The 16,525-nt window shown below is 36.5% G+C and overlaps 1 long non-coding RNA gene across 1 annotated transcript in view; it reads right to left on the bottom strand.

The window, feature by feature from the left end:
* Nucleotides 1-12,819: 12,819 nt before the first annotated feature.
* The window catches only part of LOC131536304 (uncharacterized), a 38,784-nt gene continuing 35,078 nt past the window's right edge, over nucleotides 12,820-16,525 (bottom strand). Inside the window, exons 2-3 of the long non-coding RNA XR_009269910.1 lie at nucleotides 15,024-15,156; nucleotides 12,820-13,902 (exon numbers count right to left, since the gene is read on the bottom strand). This is a non-coding gene — a long non-coding RNA (uncharacterized LOC131536304). The remainder of the gene's footprint in view (nucleotides 13,903-15,023; nucleotides 15,157-16,525) is intronic.

Raw genomic sequence — 16,525 nt, 5'->3', positions numbered from 1 at the left:
CTTGTTTGTCATTTTAAGTTTAAAAAAAATTATAATTATTGGTTAGCACTTATCATTATTATTGCGTGTAAGTGTTGGGGTGGGAAAATGATGCAATTCATTCTGGGGTAATCTTAATTTTTAAGTACAAATACTTACATTTTAGAGTATAAAATCAACAGTCTTCTCCAAAGGCGAGATCTTCGAGCAGCTGCCCGACATGTCCTTTGTGCTGACATCTCAAACGCTGAGGAAAACCGCACTAGATTGTTGAGTTAGTGATGATATGAGGTGTTAGTGCACCTGTCTCTCTTTTTTTATTATTGCCGAACTTATTACATAAAAGATCAGGGAAAGATGGTTGTATCTAACAATGAACAATCATAAATGGCATAAAACGGTAAACAAAAATTTCATGCGTTCATCATAGTATGAGATAATATACACAGAAAAAAGCACAGTGACGAGGTTAAATATCTTTGAATAATTCATCATGACGATTTTTTTAGAAGCGAGGATGAAACAAGAAAGTTAAATTCAACAAGAAAAAAGAAAACAGGAGATTTAAGCCAGGTTTGCTTGTGGATGATAAAATAATTAAAATATTCAAGAGATAACAATTTTGGGTTTTTGTAATAAAAATAAAATAAAAAATGCTTTAAGGATAAAACTGTGGATCACATTAGTGGAGTTACAAATATAAGAACTTAAATCAACACAAAATGTATTGACTACTACAATCACAAAATGAAAGGGCAGCTGTTTCTTCAACAAGACCACAAAATGAGCAAATTTCATCATTATCAAGATACTTGATAGATGAATTAAACCTGTCACTCATATCTTTTGTTGCGCTTGTTATAACGTCTTAGGTCACGTGATAACGTCAACATAACGGATGATATCCAAATCGCATTCATACTTAACGCATTCAGGCTGTAGAGTATGTACTCTTTTAGCGCTCGTTAAGTAAGTACTTATTGAAGAAAGTATGCGGTTTCGGACGCAGCCCGACAACATCTCGTTTTGACATCTCGCGTGGTTCTGTGTGATTTGGACAACTTCAAGTTACGCCCCTTTCTTCAAGTTACGCCTCCTTCCAGTTACGCCCCTCTCTTGCAGTCTGCAGACAGACCCTTCTCATGAAGTGCGGCGCACGTTTTGGAGCATCTCAGCTTGTTTGCAGTCTGAAGGTAAATAAAGAACTGTTGATTGAATAAGTACAGCGGTTTCTTTACTCAAAAAACATTATTTATAAAGGCTAATGTTTTTTTTTTTTTTGTCTGTTTGTTTTTGAGGAGCGGAGAAGAGTTTCTCTAGCATTTGTTGTTAAGTCACAGCTCGTGCGAAGCGCTGAATCTTTCATAATATTTGGCCAAATAACAGAAAAAAAATGCCCACACAGCGACATACAACGGGAAAACGGGACACGAGTCTGAAAAAAAAAAAAACATTCGCTGGTCAAAAGCTTCGTATTTGAACTTGATTTTGGTGAAATGTTTATATTAATATCTAATGACACATGCAACGATGCAAATAAACAGAGCCTATCTGTAGGCCTAAACATCTATATGGTAACACTATACAATATGATTTCATTAAAATACATTTGTTACAGTATTTATTAATCTTTTTAATGTTAGTTAATGAAAATACAGCCGTTCATTGGTAGTTCAAGTTTTTCACAGTGCATTAACAAATGTTAACAAACAACTTTTGTTTTGTTGAAATTAGCATTAAGATAAATGCTGCAGAAGTATTGTTCATTCTTAGTTCATGTTATCTACACTAGTTAACTAATGTTAACTACTGAACCTTATTGTGAAGTGTTACTATTTATATAAATGTATCTGTATACAATAAAGCCACAATACCAACTACAAATAGGAGGTTTCCGGCCGACAGCGAAAATTTATTTTGCCTATGTCACAATTTGAGGTCAATCCGGCCCTGTATTTGATACTGATTATGTTGCCAAATTGGTTTGGAACAGCTGTTGAATAAACAATTAAACTGAACATGCCTGTCTATCTGCTTGACTGACAGTTTTATTGATCACTGAGAGAGCATTGACTTGGTATGATGTTGGTTCAATTGAATGTTTTATTACTTTTTTAAATAGCTTGGATGTAGTAAACTACTTTTGCCATGTTGCCGTAGCTTAGCTTGCTACATTTCTCAGGGCTGTAGATTTAGTGTAGTTAAGCTTCATTTAAAGAAGAGTAACTGTTAGCTTAGCTCACTACGTTTTCCAAGTAGCTTGCCCAACACTGTGTGTATATATATATATATATATATATATATATATATATATATATATATATACATATATACAGCGGGTAAAATAAGTATTGAATGCGTCACCATTTTCTCAGTAAATATATTTCTAAAGGTGCTGTTGACACAAAATTTTCACCAGATGTCGGTAACAACCCAAGTAATTCACACATACAAAGAAAACAAAACAAATAAGTTCAGAAATTAAGTTCTGTATAATAAAGTGGAATGACAGAGGGGAAAAATGATTGAACACATGAAGAAAGGGAGGTGCATAAAGGCATGAAACGCCAAGACACCAGCTGAAATCTATGAATAATTAGAAAGCAATCCTGCCCCTTGTCAGTGTGGAAATTAATATTAGTTTGTTAAGTCCCAACTGGCCTATAAAAAGATGTGTCATGACCAATGTGTCACACAAGAAACATTTCATGATGGGTAAAAGCAAAGAGCTGTCTCAAGGCCTTCACATCTTTACTGTTGCAAAACATACTGATGGCATTGGTTACAGAAGGAGTTCTATACTTCTGAATGTTCCAGTGAGCACTGCTGGGGCCATAATCCGGAAGTGGAAAGAACATCATTTCACCATAAACCAGCCACGACCAGGTGCTCCCCGCAAGATTTCTGACAGAGGAGTGAAAATAATTATCAGAAGAGTTGTCCAAGAGCCAAGGATCACTTGTGGAGAGCTTCAGAAAGATCTGGAATTAGCATGTAGAATTGTATCAAAGAAAACAATAAGTAATGCACTTAACCGCCATGGCCTGTATGCACGCTCACCACGCAAGACTCCATTGCTGAAGAAAAAGCATGTAGAAGCTCGTTTAAAGTTTGCTACAGAACTTTTAGACAAGCCTGTGAAATACTGGGATAATATAGTCTGGTCAGATGAGACCAAATTTGAACTCGTTGGATTCAATAATACACACCATGTTTTGAGGTCAAATGGCACTGCACATCACCCCAAAACATCATGGTGTAGCACTGGCAAAATTCATATAATTGAAGGAAGGATGAATGGAAAAATGTACCGAGACATTCTTGATAAAAATCTGTTGCCATCTACCAGGATGATGAAGATGAAATGACATTTCAGCGAGACAATGATCCCAAACACGCAGCCAAGGAAACTCTCAATTGGTTTCAGGCCCAGCCATTCACCTGACTTGAATCCAATAGAAAATCTATGGAAATAACTCAAGCTCAGAGTTCATAGAAGAGGCCCACAGAAACTTCAAGATTTGAAGACTATATGTGTGGAAGAATGGGCCAAAATCACACCTGAGCATGGGCGGCGCTAGGGACGGGCTAGCAGGTGCTTCAGCACCCCCAAGAAAGACCAAAGCACCCCCATAGCACCCCCACAAATAAAGATGAAATAAATAAAATAAAATAAAAACATTTGACTCATTATGCATGCATAACATGCAAAGCAGTACAACATGACGTGATTTGCAGTTGCACTTTTCGTAATGCCATAGCATTTTATTTTAAAAATGGATCAGTTCGTTCTATGGGATTTTTTTATCCATTTAACTGTCCACCATGCAAAAACCACAAGTCTGATCGCTTAGGCCTGTGCCCGACTACAGATTATTCTAGTCAACTAGTCGCACGTTTATGTTAAATTAAAATAACCTACTAAACCTTCCTTTAATATAGGCTAGGCATACTTGCGTATTATAGCCAATTCAAGTGCTCAAGTGCGCGCATAAAGCTTACCGCAAAGCACCTGCAAAAGTAATGATTATGAATGCGTCTGGGAAAAATACATTTTTTATTATTTATTACTAAACTAGTGCTTTCTCAGTGTTGGCTGCAAACATGAAGTTGCTGAATGCCGACGCTGACTCGCCATCTCCACAGTAATGGACGTCCAATTAATAGAGAAATGCACCTTTTCCTACAGACTACATAATTAAAGAATATTTGTTTTTATTTTAATTGGTTCGTATAATAGTATAGCCTACATTTCAAGCTTTCTATAGGCCTATATTTATTTCTTGTCTGTGGGCCGGTTCATTGTTGTGACGCGCTGAATTTCACGGAGACTGCATGAGACGGCAGAAATTGTATCCAAAAATAATGGATCGGCTAGGTATTTTAAGTTCTTTCCGCAGGCAAAAAAAAAAAAAAAAAAGTTACGAGTCAAATAATAAAATAATTGTAATAATGTTACAAAATCGACTGGGTGATTTTATTATTCATATGAAAAATAACAACCTGTTTTGGTCATATTTACTATTAATTGCCCAGCTCCCCCTGTCAATGATCTAGCACCCCCTCAGCACCTGCATTCAAAATTCTCTGGCGCCGCCCCTTCACCTGAGCAATGCATGCGACTAGTTTCTCCTTACAGGGGGTGTCTTGAAGCTGTCATTACCAACAAAGGCTTTTGTACAAAGTGTTAAATCAATTTCAGTAAGTTTGTTCAATACTTTTTCCCTGGGTCATTCCATTTCATTACACAGAACTTAATTTCTGAACTTATTTGTTTTGTTCTCTTTGTATGTATGGATTACTTGGGTTGTTACGGACATCTGGTGAAAATTTCATGTCAACAGCCTTTAGAAATATATTTACTGAGAAAAATGGTGATGTGTCCAATACTTATTTTACCCGCTGTATGTATGTGTGTGTGTATATATATATATATATATATATCAAATTAAACATAACTAATTATTGACTAAATATTTATTACAAAATAATCATGCAGTGAAAATGTTCAGCATCATTACACCAGTCTTCATTGTCACATGATCCTTCAGAAATCAATCTAACATTCTGATTTGATAATCAAGAAATACAGTGGGGGAAAAAAATAATAATAATTATCCCCTGCTGATTTTGTATGTTTGCCCACTGACAAAGAAATAATCAGTCTATAATTTTAATGGCAAATTTATTTGAACAGTGAGAGACAGAATAACAAAAAAAAAAAATCCTTAAAAACACATTTCAAAAAAGTTATAAATTGATTTGAATTTGAATGAGTCAAATAAGTATTTGATCCCCTATCAATCAACAAGATTTCTGGCTCCCAGATGTCTTTTATCCAGGAAAGGAGCTGAGATTAGGAGCGTTCTCTTAAAGGGAGTGCTCCTAATCTCAGTTTGTTACCTGTATAAAAGACAACCTGTCCACAGAAGCAATCAATCAATCAGATTCCAAACTCTCCACCATGGCCAAGACCAAAGAGCTGTCCAAGGATGTCAGGGACAAGATTGTAGACCTACACAAGGCTGGAATGGGCTACAAGACCATCGCCAAGCAGCTTGGTGAGAAGGTGACAACAGTTGGTCCAATTATTCATAAATGGAAGAAACACAAAATAACCGTCAACCTCCCTCAGACTGGGGCTCCATGCAAGATCTCACCTCGTGGAGTTTCAATGATCATGAGAATGGTGAGGAATCAGCCCAGAACTACACGGGAGGATCTTGTCAATGATCTCAAGGCAGCTGGGACCATAGTCACCAAGAAAACAATTGGTAACACACTAAGCCGTGAAGGACTGAAATCCTGCAGTGCCCGCAAGGTCCTCCTGCTCAATAAAGCACATGTACAGCCCGTCTGAAGTTTGCCAATGATTCAGAGGAGAACGGGGTGAAAGTGTTGTTTTGGTCAGATGAGTCCAAAATCGAGCTGTTTGGCATCAACTCAACTCACCGTGTTTGGAGGAGGAGGAATGCTGCCTATGACCCCAAGAACACCATCCCCACATCAAACATGGAGGTGGAAACATTATGCTTTGGGGGTGTTTTTCTGCTAAAGGGACAGAACAACTGCACCGCATCAAAGGGACAATGGGCGGGGCCATGTACCATCAGGGCCAGGGCATTGAAGCCAGCCAGGACATTGAAAATGGGTCGTGGATGGGTATTCCAGCATGACAATGACCCAAAACACACGTCCAAGGCAACAAAAGTGGGGCTCAAGAAGAAGCACATTAAGGTCCTGGAGTGGCCTAGCCAGTCTCCAGACCTTAATCCCATAGAAAATCTGTGGAGGGAGATGAAGGTTCGAGTTGCCAAACGTCAGCCTCGAAACCTTAATGACTTGGAGAGGATCTGCAAAGAGGAGTCAGGGACTCCCTCCTGAGATGTGTGCAAACCTGGTGGCCAACTACAAGAAACATCTGACCTCTGTGATTGTCAACAAGAGTTTTGCCACCAAGTACTAAGTCATGTTTTGCAAAGGGGTCAAATGCTTCTTTGACTCATTAAAATGCAAATCAATTCATGCCTTTTTTTAAATGCGTTTTTCCGGATTTGTTGTTATTCTGTCTCTCACTGTTAAAATAAACCTAACATTCAAATTATAGACTGATTCATTTCTTTGTCAGCGGGCAAACATACAAAATCAGCAGGGGATCAATTTATTTATTTTTTTCCCCCACTGTATTTTCCTATGATTATCAATGTTGAATTTTGATTTTATTTTTTTGCTTCTTCTTCTTCTTCTGTAACAAACAGCGCTATTCTCTGGTGTTCCAAATGTCTTTGAGAGGTTTCATCTGAGTTGTGGTACAAGTCAACAGAGATACATCTGATGTAGGAAGTGTGCTTGTCTTCCTCTCCTCAAGTCAAGCCCTAGGAGGCGTGATCATTTTCTCTCATGTTGCCCTGTCAGGACTAGTGATTTGCAACATTTTCACTCCACTGACCTGATTGAATTTCTGTGTTCGCTCTATAAGCTGACATCATGGCTGGACTTTGAATGAGGCTACAGTAACTGAAGATCATTTGCTCTGACCCTGACCGTCTTCAGTGTGAAGGCACTGTATTTTTTTTAAGACCTTGCAATTGTTTTATTAAAGGGATTGTTCATCCAAAAATGTAAATGTCTGTTGTTACTTATTATCTTAAAGTAGATACCCTGAGCTTATAGCTATCACAATTCAATTCAAAATATACATATTATTTTTTTGTATTTATTATTAATGTTTGATCGATTAGCCCCGATTATAATTAAAGTTAATTTGTTTGTTATTAATTGTATATCTATCTATCTATCTATCTATCTATATAAGTATTGCAGCTTTAAAGGGGCTCTAGGTCCTGATGATTCAATGTAATATCATGGAAAAAAGCACAGTACATTATTTCAAATGCTTTTATTGGTGTTGCTCAGAATAAATAATGTCCTGCATGTTCGGAACGGCATGATGGTGAGTAAATGATGACATAACTTTCATTGTTGGGCAAACTAATAATTTAATACATCTCCATATTGTGTCTGAATCTCCCAGCTTTGCACATCCCTCTCTTGTGTTTTGAGTTATGTTTCATTAATGTGGTTTAAATGTGTGCAAGGACTGAAGCACGCATGCTGTGAGTGGAACATATTGGTTTCAGTTGCCATAGAAGATGCAGTTAATTAATTCAAAGTATTAGGCTCAAGTCAGGCGTGGGCTTTATTCGAAGGCTATATCTCTGCTCAATTTGATCCCCATTATTTTCAGTGTGAAGTGTTTGCTAAGCCACTGGAGAGTAATTCACTGCTGAACATATGGCAGAATGAATCGCTTCACAAGGGTTAATGTTTCGATTGCTCAGTTTCCGGAAGCGACTTTAATCTCGGCCCGTCCCTTGAACTTATGTTTCATTGTTGTTTTTCCAGGTTGCCTTTTGGTTCAATTGGAAAACATGTAAATGTCAGTTGATCAGATTACTTTGCCTTATTACGTTCTCTCTCAGCACAGTTCTCTGGTTGCATTTCACATAGAAATGTGCTTCAGCTTCAGCGCTTCACTACTACAGCAGCAATTAACGGTGAAGTGTGCACTTTCAATAGCACAAACAGCCACCTGTCACTGGTTGCACATATCAGGCCAAACTTATACCACTGCTTAAGCCAATATTGTCTGGATTCTTAAACTAGCAGAGCAATGACTGCATCTGGAACTGCAAACTTTAGAGGCACTTCTTGTGAATAAGAAATGCTCCTTCTTGGAAAGCAACAAAGTAGTCAAGACATCTTGTGGATTTCATAAATATACCATGTATATTGCACATTATTTTTTTTACATACACTGATGTCATGATATTCAAATGATGTGAATTTGAAAACAGATGGATCATGCTTGATGCCCATAAGTGTGTTTTGTCAGTGTTTTAGTTCTTATATTCCAACCAACAGCCAGCCTGAGTTTTGAGTTGAGACATTCAAAATATATATATTTTTTAATTAATTAATTAATTAATTTATTTATTTTTCATAATTCATTATGTTTTTTGTTTTTTTATATAAGTTTATTTTGTGGATTCGATTGCATGTTTCATAGAGACGGACATGTTTGACTTGTCAAAAATGTTACATTAAGCAAATTTTTACAGATCCTGTTTAAATAAGGATGATTAACTCAATATGCATACAGCAGCAAATCAACATTGATTTCTGAAGGATCATGCGACACTAAAGACTGGATTAATGATGCTGAAAACTCAGCTTTGCATCACAGGAACAAATTATCTTTTAAAATATATCAGCTTAGAAAACACTTACTTTAAATTGTAATAATATTTTACAATATTACCATTTTTAAACCCGTCGGATCGCTGTTGTTTTCACACTGCGTGACTATCTGGGGTAGCATTCAGTCGCTGCTGTGTTCACATTGCACGATTTCACAATAGGAAGAATCGCCGACAACTCTGTCTGATCCGCAAACTACGTTTCACAACAAAACCCACGCGAGAAGTGATAAGGAAATAACGCGAAAACCTGTGTGCGTCAGACCGTTGTTCTCGAGCAAGACTGGAAGTATTAAAAAAAATAGCCCGCAAATTGTCTGTGCACTGATTTCCAGCTACAAAAATAAAAACAGATTATGCAGGAGGGAGATGCAGGGAACAGGGATTGTGTTCTAATAATTTTGCAGTAACTGTTATGCTGATGTTGCGGCTGTTCAAGCGTTTGTTTCTATATGATATAATTGTACATATTAAAATACTGATATGGTCTATAACTCCTCACCGAACTTCCCTCTGCCCTGTATCTTTGTCTCTCATTGGCTGAAGGTCATCGTGATGTAGTTTTCAGTCAGAAATCATTGCACACAGCGTGATTGTGAATCGCCGACAGCTCCAGATATTTAGCATGCCAAATATTTCGCGGGCGTCGGCGACGTGTCGGCGATTCTCTCAGATCGCGTCTTTGATAATTCACACTGCGCGACTGTCACTCGCGTGAACGAGCTCCGATTTGCCTCCGATGTCGGGCATTTGTCGGCGATTCATCAAAACCTGTCGGCGAGTGAAAAATCGGGCTAAAATCGTGCAGCGTGAACTCGGCATTATGGCTTCCTGTGGAATGACATTACGATTCCTATGATCGTCTTTTATTGCCATGCCTGACCCGGGGTTATCAGTAAGTGCCACTGTATAACAATGATCTTTGCTCTTGTTTTCTAGGGAGCATGTAGCCGTTTGTCTCTTGTTTTTTTTCTATTATTTATTTGCACTGCATATCTGCCTAGTATTGTCTGTCTGTTTGTCCCCAGCGATGCCTCTTGTTTGACTTCAGACAAATTAATTTTAGATAATATGGGCCACTGTGTGAGTCTTTTCCCACTTTAAGGCAAGAAGACGTGCTTTGAATATGCATCGGTTTGCATAATGCTGACCAGGAGAAGTATTAAGATGTTAATTGAAAACGTGAAGCTGTACAAGAAAAAGGGTGAATTAGAAAATTTACAGACCATGCAAAGGCACATCAGCCAAAAATGAAAAGTCTTTCATCATTTACACACCTCATGTCGTTTTAAACCCTATGACTTTCTTTCATCCATGCAACACAGAAGGAGAAATTCAAAATGTTGATGAGGCTTTTTGTCATTGAGTGAAAGTGAATGGTGTTGAGCTCCAAAAAAATGAGAAAAATATCATAAAATATGGCTTATGACTCACACAACTCATTTTGTGCTTGATGAAAGAAATACATTTATACTGGTTTGGAACGACATGGGGGAGTGAATGATGGCTGTATTTTATTTGAAAAGTGTCTTTAATGGTTGAAAAGAAATTTTAATGAATCACGATGAAATAGTTAATTTTTATATTTTATGTTGCATTGAGAAATAATTATTCTGAGACAAGATAATAATTATAATAGATTCTTCTTTTTTTATTAGTATTCTTTTATATATATATATATACACACACACACACTTGTAGCAAAGGACTATATAAACTCAGTTAATTTATTATTTCACACACATTTCTGGGTTCCCAAAACTGGTCAAGGCAGAAAAGTCATGAAAATCAATAAAATTTTACGGTAATTTATATAATGAATGTACATATTTGTAGTGATGCATTGCTCTAAAATATAGATCACAAAGTGGTTTACAGATTCATGAATTTGAATGTTTTAGCATGAATTTCTATCCAGTAACAAACTTGAAATTAAAAGTCATAAATCATGGATATTGATTGGTCAAAAAGTGTGGATACACTATGATAGTTTCATTCAAAGTCGGTCTCTGTTTTTCCATTTTTCTGCAGTTGTGGGGTTCAGAGGTCAACTCAAAGAGTGCAAATGATGAAGACAAATTGTATTCATTAAAAGTGAAGGCTCCATTACAGAATATGATATTGACACACATAGTGGTCACTAATTAGTCAACAGAGATTAATCTGATGAGGATGTCAGTCAGTGCTTGTGATTTTTTTTTTTTTTTTTTAGTTTAAATTCAAATGAAATGTTATAGTCATCAGCGATTGAATTATATTTGTAGTTCAGATCAGAAATGACGTTTATTGAAAATGGACATTGGGGAGAAATTAGCATTGCAAACTGTTTGCATGTTGATCTGTTCTGAAAAATTTAAAACTGTTCTGACCATTTCTTGTGTCAACACTTTTCTTAAAGCCATGTTGCTGCTGCTGTTTTTCTTTCGGTGACCTCAACCCATGCTTTCTCTTTTATTGGCTGTAGCTCGTCACGACACCTGACACCACAGGTGCAAACCGTGAAATGGTTGGTGTTCTGTTTTCACTAAAATATCGCACCACTGAAAAAGGCTCTCAGCCAGTCAGATTCAAGAACCAGAAAGAACTGTTTTGTGTGTGTGTGTGTGTGACCCTGGGCCACAAAACTAGTCCTAAGTTACATTGCCAAAATTACATTGCACTTTTATGCCAAAAATCATTAGGATATTAAGTAAAGATCATGTTCCATGAGGATATTTTGTAAATTTCCTACCGGAAAAAATAACAAAACGTATTTTTTGATTAGTAATATACATTGCTAAGAAATTCATTTGGACAAATTTAAAGGTGATTTTCTCAGTATTTAGATTTTCTTCCATGCTCAAATTCCAGATTTTCTAATAGTTGTATCTCGGACAAATATTGTCCTGTCCTAACAAACCCTTAGTCAGTGGAAATCTTATTTATTCAGAAGATATATATACTATATGTGTGTGAGTGTTTGTGCGTGTGTGTGTAGATATAGATATAGACAGACACACACACACACACACACACATAATAATAATAATAATAATTATTATTATTATTATGTGTGTGTGTGTGTCTATATATCTATATATACACACACACGCACAAACACTCACACACATATATTACTGAGTTTAAAGTAACTCAGGGAGGAAAATAATGGGCTCCATTCATAATTATAATCGTGTTTCTCTGTTTAAGTCTACAATGACCTTATCGTTTGATTTAGTAGCATTACCTAACTCCTCACTTCTAACTGCCCTTCGGCAGAGTGAGTCCCTTTATTATGAATATCTTGTGTGAGGCTCTTTATTAGTCGCTAATGGTGGATTTATTTCATGAACTCGGGTGCGATGACAATTTCAGACTTAATTATGAGAATTATGATGGTTATCACCGACCATTCTTATGCAAAGGCCACCAGAGTGTAACATCGCATAGACTGCATGTCAATAGACCAGTGAACGCCCGCCAACAATGACAGATGACTTTGACAGTGTCAAAGGGGTAAATATTGGCCTTTTAAAAGGGATGCTTTGTCAAATTATGCAGGTTGGTGATGTATATTTTGACATTATGGAGTCGTAAGTGTCGAAGACGGCGACTGGGTCAGCCATGAAGAGGGGAAACACATTGGGATGATTATGAAGTGAATTATGGGATTGTCCAGCTGCTACTGGGATGTGTTTCTGCACCCAAACACTAATCAACTATTACAGCGTTCAGTCAGAGAAAGTTGTTAATTGCAAACACGTTCATCTACGAGCTGATGTTCTCTCAATGGAGACACTTAAGATGGATTATTTGCATATTAAATAGCTAACAATCTGCTGTAAAACTAAAACGGGCTTGAGAAATGTAAGCTTAATCTGCATTACCCATTATGAGGCAAACGAGCTTCAAATGACTTCAGACATCATTGGTTTCATGAAAAGTAGAACAGCATTTACTCTACCACCAAATTACTGGCATACATTTCAATTAAAATCATCTATAGAGGGTAACTTCCTTTATAATTAAAAAGTATACTGACATTATTAATAATAACATATTTATTGACCAATGTTTCATTTTACAGTATCTTATTATTTACAATTAAATTAACTGTTTTAATATATTGTAAAATGTAATTTATTCGTGTGATGCAAAGCTGAATTTTCAGCATAATTTCTCCAGTCTTCAGTCACATGATCCTTCAGAAATCATACTAATATGCAGATTTGATGCTCAAGAAACATTTGTTATTAGTATTATGTTGAAAAAAAAAAAAAAAGAAGTTATGCTGCATAGTTTTCTGAAAACCATGATTTCTTTTTTAATGATTATTTGATTAATAGCAAGTTCAATATAACAGCATTTATTTATTTTTATTTAATTTTTTTAAATAACAATGTAAATGTATTTACTGTCACATTTGATTAATTGAATAAAAGAAAAATAATAATAAAAAAAAAAAAATCTTACTCACCCCAAACTTGAAGGGCATGGTATGTAATATGCTATTATGTTCTATTTAAAAATAAGAAGAAGAAGAAGAAGAAGAAGAAGAATGACATGAGGATGAGTAAATAATGACAGTATTTTCATTTTAACCATCAAAGTTAAGCTTGAAGCATCCAGCTGAATGCCAGTGTGACGTTTGAATGTCATCTGAATACGCTACAAGAGTGATGTGTCGGTGGCGTAGGATTAAAGCTGCTAAAGTGATGTTTCCTTATACAAGTGTGCTGGAATGTCCCACTAAAATATAACTGTACTGTAACAGCTTTTTGGAAAAAGAAATTGTGCCGGAGTGCACTGATCCATATCTCCATCCTCAAATCACACATTTGAACCTGCAGTCAGACGCATTATCTCCTCCGTAGCCCATCTTGGCATCCGCAGGTATGGAGCGTCTTCCCATTTCAAGGGCTTGTGCCGCTGAATGCATGGCTGGCGAACAGTGATATTGCCTTTTGTAGCCAGAGCTCAATCCTGTCCCACTCGTATGAGATGTATGCTTATAGATTAGATGCAGATTGTATGACTGCTCTCTTCACATCTGTTGAACGGCTCTTGAAGTCACTTCTACACTATGTAACTCTCATGATCATCATAGCTGACATACTGTGTTCAGCCATAGATGATAACCGTAATGCAGAGCGAACGGTTTGTGAAAAACCTCTTCATGGTGACCCTAAAAGAGAAAACAGAATCAAATCTGTATTATTCATGATGATGGATGATTGCAGATACAGATGCATTTAGATGTTATTGATTGTGTATGAGTGAGATTTATAGTAACAAATATTTATCATACAGTATGTTATTCGGGTCCATGTGCGTCTTAATACAGGATCATGAATTATTGAAAAGACACTCATGATAGTTTCACAGATTTCCACCATAATCAGTAGGCGTAGAACTATTATAATGCAGCAAAGCTGGATGTTTTGTGCAATGGATCATATTTTACAGATATCTAGGTAAACAATTGAACTATTGATTTGTGAGCTGAATACAAATAAGACTCTGTACTTTGGAGTACAACATGAAAGGATGTTCACAACAATTTTTCACCGTAATCTGATTCCTAGATATTAAATACTAAAAATGTTGGGTGGGATTTTATTGCATACATCAGGAGTTGATTGGATCATGAAAAGTGGGCATTGCATCCCAGATGTGTTGGAATTTATTAATAGATTAGGATGGAAAACATAGGGAAGAATAATGTGAAGGAATGAGATCATTAAAGTAAATAGGTTCAATTCTGATATTATTTATGTGCAAAATTATTTGAGGTCACCGAAAACCCAAATACTTTCCACCAGACAGCCTACTATTATGTTGAAAAGCATTACTGTGTCAAATGCATTGACCTGAAAAAGTGAAGAGAATGTTAATAGGTTTTGCTAAACCTGTTGAGAAGTACTAGGCATAATAAATAAGGTAATATTTGGCTTTCGGGGCGTTTGGACCAGCACTGACATTTAGTGACATTTACCTTCCCTCAAGAGATTCTGTGGAAATGGACAATATCATTCTGACCAGTAGCATAAAATCCACTGGTATTCTTTAACCTAAGAGAGGGTAGGAGATTTTTTTTATTTTTGCAGTCATGTTGTTTATTTTAAATGCACACTGAGTGTATTTTAAATGCTTTCCATTATACTTTTGTTTTAGCAGATAATTGATTCAAATATTAGAGAATATTCAAGGGGTTTTCTTAGTTTTAATCGGCGATGACTACGTTTTTCCTATATCCTCCATCCTGCCAGTCTTTTTTTAATTTCCCAAAATTGAAAATGTACTTACCCCTCAAGCCATCCAAAATGTAGAATGGTTTGTTTCCTCATCAGAACAGATTTGGAGAAATGTATTTGCATCATTTGCTCACCGATGGATCCCCTGCAGTGAATGGGTGCCGTCAGAATGAGAGTCCAGTCAGCTGATAAAAAAACATCACAATAATCTACAAGTGTAAAAAAACATCACAATAATCCACAATAATCTACTCTCTATCCATTAGGCAGTCGTGGATAGAGATGGATAGAGAGTCGGACTTGTAACCCGAAGGTCGCGGGTTCGAGTCTCAGGTCCAGCAGTAATTGTCGGTGGGGGAGTGAATAACCAGCATCTCTCCACCTTCAATACCACAAACTACTCCCCGGGCGCTGCAGCATTGGCTGCCCACTGCTGGGTACAAAATGACATCAACCCCAAGGGTGTGTGTTCACGGTGTGTGTGTGTTCACTGCTGTGTGTGTGCACTTGGATGGGTTAAATGCAGAGCACAAATTCCGAGTATGGGTTAACATACTTGCCCGCACGTCACTTCACTTACTCACTCACTCATTCACTCAAGTAATCCACACCACTCTAGTCCATCAATTAATATCTTGTGAAGTCAAAATTGTGTGTTTGTAAGAAACAAATACATCATTAAGATTTTTCAAATCATTCCTTCCAACTAAAATGTGAGTCCTTTATCCATAATATCACTTTATCCTGTGAAAAAGACAACTCTTCTGAATCAGGACAGAAATATGCAAAGCAAAAAGAGTCCAAAACAGTTCTAAATTAATTTGTTGGTGGATTTTGATGTGAATGTCCTGTTCACTGGAGGAAGCATTATGATGGATTATATTATTACACACACACAGTTTTTCACTTCACAATATGTTAATTGATGGACTGGAGTTAATTATTGTGATGTTTTTATCTGCTGTTTGGCCTGAGGGTGAATACATTTTCAACAAATTTTCATTTTTGGGTGAACTATCCCTTTAACTAACAAAGGGTACTTATTGACATCAACCCCCAGGAAGTGGCATTATTTGGTGGGAAAACAACAGCACAAAATTCAGTAAGTACTAGCAATGACAAATTATTTGATGTTTTGTCATAGTAATTGATATGTGTCACTCTAAAACATCCTATTATGATTGATAAAAAAAAAAAAAAACATATCTTGACTTGAAGTTGACAACAGCTAAATGTTGCTCCTTATTTCCATCCTGTTAATGTTTCATCAAATGTTTGAGCATGACCAGCAGATTTACGAAAGTCTGCTACACTCTTTTATATGCAATATTCATTCATTCATTCGTTCATTCAGTACTGCAGAACAGGAATGAGTATGAAGCATACAGTAAGTGCTGATTGATGTCAAATTCAAGATATATGCAACTAAAATGCAGTTGTAAAATCTAAACATTTGTCTTTCTCACTCTTCTGTCCCTTTTTTGATATTATGCCTCCCATGATTCATACACTTTAAATGAATCACACTAATTGCCTCAATCATTTCAAATAGGC

The sequence above is a fragment of the Onychostoma macrolepis genome, chromosome 01, assembly GCF_012432095.1.
Source record: "Onychostoma macrolepis isolate SWU-2019 chromosome 01, ASM1243209v1, whole genome shotgun sequence".
NCBI lineage: Eukaryota > Metazoa > Chordata > Actinopteri > Cypriniformes > Cyprinidae > Onychostoma > Onychostoma macrolepis.
This window is presented reverse-complemented; position numbering and strand designations above follow the sequence as displayed.